This window comes from Arachis hypogaea, chromosome 13, assembly GCF_003086295.3.
Source record: "Arachis hypogaea cultivar Tifrunner chromosome 13, arahy.Tifrunner.gnm2.J5K5, whole genome shotgun sequence".
Lineage (NCBI taxonomy): Eukaryota > Viridiplantae > Streptophyta > Magnoliopsida > Fabales > Fabaceae > Arachis > Arachis hypogaea.
The window spans coordinates 23050938-23058199 of NC_092048.1; positions in this window are offsets into that span (position 1 = coordinate 23050938).

The window sequence follows — 7262 nt, forward strand, 5'->3', positions numbered from 1 at the left end:
TGCGCCTTAAGTCTTCAATGAGCAGGTTATCAGCATTGTGCACCACATCTCTGAGCCTGCATAACTAGACATTGACGAGAGCTCCCACGTCTTGACCTCCTTGGCATCAGAAAGAACGACTCAACCGTGTCCTTTAGCTTTTGAAGCTCCTTAGTGACCCATAAGTCTTTCCAATTTCGCGGAAGTCAAAGGAAGCGCGTTTGCTGATGAGTTCTAAATTTTAAGAGGAAGGAATTTCTGCATTACTGACAGCAGAAGCACTAAAAGCATTCACACCAATCGGGCAATCTCACATATATGTAGGCAGGTTTTAACAGGAGGGAATTTCTGCAGCCCTAAATCATTATTTGAAATAGAAATACACAGATTAGTAAAGCTTGACACACTATTTTTTAATCACTTTGTAAAAGTATGTACTATTAATCACACATCATAGAGTTGTAGGTTAATGAGTATCTATAAAAAAAACAAGTGTATTATGAAAACTATCAGAGGTTGTTAGGTACTCAAAGTATGCGAGGACCATAGCACTACTTGAAGTCAAATAACGAAACTTTTCACATAACGAAGGGAACTGTTCATACTTTTCAAAGCAACATTCTTTGTTGCATCATACACATATAAATGATATAATCAAGTATCTTAAAATTATTTTAACTTCTGGAATTGATAGTCCAAATGGAATTAGAAAGGCAATACCAATTTCAAGTACCACTTAGACGATAAATTACATTTCTCAACAAGCATGTGAGGATTCTCTTAATTGCTAACACAAACTTTAGGAAGATCATTTACGATGAAACATTAGCTAACCATATGCATTCGTAAAGGTGTCTCTATTTTCCAATTCAAAAAAAAATATGCAAATTTTAACAACCCAAGTTAAAAAATACTTAGAGTGTATAAAAATAAAGCATCATAAATTACAAGAATAATAAAATCTATAACTACCCAATGTAAGCAAGTAACAATAACATCTTAAGTAAGTTAGAATAAAACATAAAACATCAAATTCATTAAAGGTAAACAAAAATTCAATAAGAGTTCATCAAATGCATCCAAGATACGACACAAATGAAAAAACGAAAAAACGGGTACTGACTACTCGAGATACGACTGCTGAGAGAATGAGGTCACAGTATCCGGGATATGTTCATAACAAGAAACGGGATTACAGTATCCGGGATGCGTGCATAGTGAAAAATGAGGTCACAACACCCGAGATGTGTGTCTAATTATCTAGGTGTCTCTGCACCTGAGATAACTAAAAGAAAAACTTTATATAAGAAACTTCCTAGCTCAACCATTAGTCACATTACATCCATATCTTTAGTCTCTTTCTTTATCCTTCTTTTTGTAGTCATGGATAATAATCAGTTTTTTTTTGTTGTAATTTATCCCAATGAGATAATAAGAAACGGTGAGGAAGGAATGGCTTTTAGTCTAATTCATCTGTAATGTTGCATGCTTGCCGTGTTGATCTCTACATGCGCTAAAGATTGTCATACTAAGTAACATGGGGACAATAGATTCTAAGAAGGTTGGGCATGTTGCATATAGATTTTTATCAGAGCTTTCGGATGGTGGATTTGCTAACAAGTTATTCTTGCTCGAAGCTGATCAGCATATGAAGGTAATGTTCAACGTACATGCTAGGTTAATGCTGCAACATGTGATGGAGTGGTATGCTACAGTTCGTGACGTGGCTGGTGGTTGTGGGTCATCCTCTTCGAGGATGTAAGTAGTCTCGTTGGATGCATGACCGATTCACTTTGCTCAGCCTTATGATAGTGTTGAAGAGGGCGACAACGAGAGTGATTCAGATTATGTTGTCAAAATCGGGTCGTCCAACGATGATGATTCCTCTTATGAGTATGTGTCGGAAACTTCTACCGGTGGGGAGCTCGGTTTCTCCTCCCTCTCCCTTTGGCCATTCCACAATTATCAGAAGTTCCAAGACATTATCAGCCTTTGAATTTGGATGCAATGCAGGTGGTGACGAGGAAGATTACAATCCAAATGACGGTGTGAAATTTTAGGTGGGCCGTAGGTACAGAAATAGGGATGTTATTCTCATGGCAGTGAAGAACTACAGCATTCGAAAGAACACATAATACAAAAGTCTAGAGACGGATAGGCTTAAATACCATTATCGTTGCAAGCAATTCTCTAATGGGTATCCATGGAGTCTTCGTGTAGCACTTTGATAGAATTCGAACTATTGATAAATTTTGTCCTTTGCCCTTTATGAAATTAAATGTGTATATGTTGATTATGTTATATACTAGATGCTGAGATCTACGAGTAATTTTGTAGAGAGGTGCAAAGATTTGGTGGACCACATACCTTTTTGGCACCAACCATGTCTCAGGACCATGCTCAGTTGGGTAGTAGTTTGATTTGCAAGGTCATCCTGCCAATAATACATGCTGACCTGTATGTTTCTATCCTAGTATTGCAAAGTGCAATGCAACAGAGTTATCATTTTAAGTCATTGTATCAAAAGGTATGGATAGCAAAGCAGAAGGTGATTACCTATATTTATGATGATTAGAAAGAGTCATACAACAAGATACCCAAGTTGTTACAAGCCTTGCAAGAATGCCTCCCTGGTAATACGATTATGGCATTTGCTGATATACCAGTGGTGGTGGCACTTGTCGATCTACGGGTGTAGTGGCAGGTACCTCGTACGTAGGATGAGCCTGTGTGTAGTCCCACGATAGAGGAGTCTGCTACTAAAAATCAGGATATGTGGATGTCACAAGTTTTCCATCGTGGTCTCTCCTTCCAAGATATCGATCTGCCAAGTGATCCATGACATCTCCCAATGCAGTCATAAGCTGGTACATCTCATCGAACTATATAAGCTGTAGTGTGCTGATGTTGAACTCACGTTGATCACAAGAAAAGGCACCCTCTTGGTGATGTCCAGTTGAGGAGGACCCTGGCATGAACTCCCTAGCAATATTTGTCTCATGTCCAACAAAGAATCCAGGCAATAGAACATCTCCATGTTTAGCTCCTATAGGGTCCTCAGTAACATCCTTATGGCATGTATCCTCGGTCTCCTCGTTTGAATGTTAATCATCCATACCTACAGGCCTCACGTACTGATCACGTACCCTCCGAGATGGCCTCTGAACATTATCTCAAACACACCTCCTTACCCACCATCTATGATTTATAGCATCTGTTGGAAGGTCTACATGATCTTTCTGCTCCGGGGCAGCAGGGAGGATATCAGCAGGCAATGCTACCACCCTCGAATCAGCCAAGAAGTCATCCCCAGATAGAAAACAAACTTGACATGCTCGCTGCTACTATGTCTAGTACTCCTGTGTGGGCCTCGGATTAGGGTCCCCATCGATGATCACCATGTGTTGTGGCTGGCCATCCCTTCCACAAGTCGAACTAGTCACAATGCACATCGGGCCACCATAGTCATCTCCATGTGTTGTCTTGAATAGAAACTCGTCGATATTGACCAGATTTGCTAGCCGATACCGTTGCTCCCCAAGCTGTCTCTTGGCTCTATCCAAGCAGACGATCGGGACCATAACTTTCCATGTATGAATTTCTCCAGCACTCCTAATCTAGTCATAAGCAATCTGCTGTAATTGAAAATTCTCATATGGTGTCCATCGAAACTAGAAAATCACATAAATTACAATTATTAGATATAGAAGATCACTAACTATAATATAGTCAAAACCAAAATAAATCGTACCTCATCAAAGGTGGTGGCATTGATACGACAGCGCAATCACAATATTCTATCATAGTGATGGTCTCTGCTTTGTTGTCCCAACCCACTAACCTACACATGAGTTTTTTTTTATTAACAACGGGCTAAAGCCCAAAAAGAAAGAACTAACCAGAAACTATTCTGGAGTGAACCGTTCCTGCAGCATCAGTAAAGAAATGCAAGGAAATACAAGGTGGCAATGAAAAAAAGAAATGACAACCATAACTTAAACTATGACCAAAAGATGCCAATTTATCGGCATAAGAGTTTGCTTCCCTGAATTCATGGTGAAGAGTCCAGCTACTGAGCCTATTGCACCTGATCCTTATTGCTAATACAAGAGCTCCTACCGAATGTAGGTTGCCCAAATCCTGAGAACATAGCTACACTGCTACCGCTGAATCAACCTCAATTTTAACATGGGAGTGTCCCAAGTTAATGATTAGCTCAAAGCTGAAGAGTATGCCCCAAAGTTCTGCCGCAATCACAGTGCAAGCACCCAAATTCACACTATAACAAGCTAAAAACTGACCATTGCTATCTCTAAGGATACCACCACAAGCCGCTCTGCCATCCTTACTAACTGAGCTGTCCGAATTCAGCTTGATAAAAGGAGGAGGAGGTGGTTGCCACTTAATAAGCTTCTCTGCAAAAGTCCCACTCTTCTCCTAGATCGCATAAATTCAGAATGAGCCATGTGATAGTCTTGTGCCATATACCATGCTATTTCATGAATCTTGCTTACATATGGGATTCTATCTTTATCAAAGACAAAAGTGTTCCTTCGAAACCACAGGAAGTTTAAGGTACTAGCAAAGTATACTCAGGATAAGTATCATTATTATTTAAATTACCGGAATAATAAGTATCATCCTCATTTATGCTTTGTTGTATTAAAATGAATAATAATGATAATAAAAATTATAAAATTAATTAAAGTAGTAACTAATTAGTACTGTAATTAAAAGATCTTAAATTAAAATTTTAAAAATAATTAATTACTTGGCTGCAAATGGAAACTTAAGGACGTTATACCCAATCCGATAAAATGACATTTTTTTTGTAAATTCAGGACATTACAAGCGATATGCACCCTACAATGTCAGTCACATCACACTCAGAACTGGTGCAAAGTGAGTGGTACGTATGTGTCAGGAGTACAGACTCCCAAGACAACTGCCTGCAATGATCGAAATCCTCCAACAACAGCAGCCATTTGAGAAGGACAAGTGTAGCTAATTTGTCTATGAATAAAAACCTCCCAATAAGTATCATCAAGTAGCACCTAGCATACTTACAGAGAGTATTCGGATCTGTTCCAGGAAGAATGTGTGAAAGCATATTCCTCAACCAGGTCATCCTAAAAAAAAAAAACCTGCTTCTTGTTCTTTGACTGTGGTAATAGTCTGTTGCCAAGGAAATTCTCAACCCATTTTCATGTAAGGTTCTCGAAGAGCCAAACGTGGATGAAAGATCCCAAAACAGCTATATTTTGCACAAACAAAATTTAAGTGTTCATATTCTATGTCATTACATTGCCATTAACTTTAATTCTCCTTATAACTGAAAATTCGAAATTGATTTGCAGACATGCTCTTGTATACTTCTTCCTCTTTTCAGATTTGGTGGCTAAGTCGATACAGATCGACTTTTCAACTGCTGACCCAATCTTTTTTATGGTTCTCTCTTAATAGTAGTTAATGTTTAAATTTGTGATCTTTATCACAAAATCTGAGTGAAGAACTCTAAAATTTAAATACTACGAGAAAATATACATAATCAACCTTCTTCATGTATTGCCATTGATTACTTGAATTTGATTTATCTTTCGCTAATAAATTATTTATGAGTATATTTTTCTAATCGTTAGATAATTGAGTCTTAAGATTTGTCTTGAAGTGTGATAAACTTTCAAATTAAAATTAATTCACAGTTGATAGGGAGGGAAAAAAAAAGATAAGGTGAAGAATAACAGGCTCAATGTAGGGATCTTGTTCAGCATTTTGTCTCTGCACATATGGTCAATTATGCAGAAGAATTCTACCATATATACAATACGTTAGTAATGGAATATATTCTGCTAGTAATGCCCAAAAAACTTCGTCCAGGAATTGTGCATATCTTCACATGTTACAACATAATTTTTTTCTTTTTTGGGGTAAAGGAAAATATTATTACTAAATGGCATAGAAATCAAAGTAAAATTTGGTGAAATGTCACGACATGGGACAAATGCGGAAATCGCAAGAATATAAGACAAAATTTGTTTATAGATTGAGACAGTAATATAAAAATACAAAATTATATTTGATAGATAAGATATTAATATAATTATTATGTCCAAAAATATTAAATGAATATATCTACATTTTTTTTTATAGAAAAAATATAAAGACATTAATAAAAAATATAACTTTTTTTTATTATTTTTATTAATTTTTTATAATTATATATTTTATCATTTTTTTCTAAAATTTTTGTATAAAAAATAATAAATTCAACTTGTATAATTTATTTTTATATTTAATTTATTATTAAACAAAATCTAAGAACATCAAAAGACAGTTTTTTCATATGTTTTTTGAAGACGACAAAAAAACCTTTTTAAAATTTTAAAGAGTAATTGCATTTTTCAGAAAACAAGAAGATGCATTTCAGTTCGAAATGATGAAACTGGTTTTCATAAGAGATTAAGTGAAATGCAAATGAAAGATAGAAATAAAAATAAAAAATTTTCACCACAAATATGAAAGGAAAATTATATAAGGAGTGTTATGTGTATCCACCTTGCTAGGGATTGGATGTCCTATTATATAAACTAGTAATACAAAAAATTATATTAAAAATTTTATTAAAAAATTAAATAATATATATAATAATTATTATAAATATTTTATAAACTTATAATTAAAGTCAAATTTTTAAAATTTTTAATATTAAAATATTAAAAATAATTAGTATTTATCTTAATCAATTTGAGTTTGTTAAGTGATCATCTAACTCGTCCGCTTAAACAACTATTAGGAGTTAGAATCTCGCCTTGTGTATATAGCAATCAATTGGCTAGCGATAAACCCTTAATAAAAAGAGTATCAATACGTGGTTAGACTTGGCAGGAGTTTTCGAATACGCAGGTACCCGACCTGTCTATACCCGGATAAAAAGGGTAATAACTTGACTCAAGTCGGGACAGATTTTGCTTAAGACAGGTATCGTCGGGTTTAGGGTGTACTCGCCCCGAATATATACATATAAACACTTTATAGTAATTAGGATTTGCCTCACATCACACATGATTCACAGTTTCAGTCTATACTCTATAGCCATGCAAGATAAACTCAATCATCCTCACCTAAAATCTTCTTCTTCTCGACTTCTTCACAAAAAAATCGCATAGCTCCTGTCATGTTGTTGCTGAGTCCATCGCCGCTTACCTATTCACAACTCCCATCTTCCTTCACAGCCAGAGACAAACCCACGTTTAATATAGAGGGGGCATTTGCCCCACAAATTT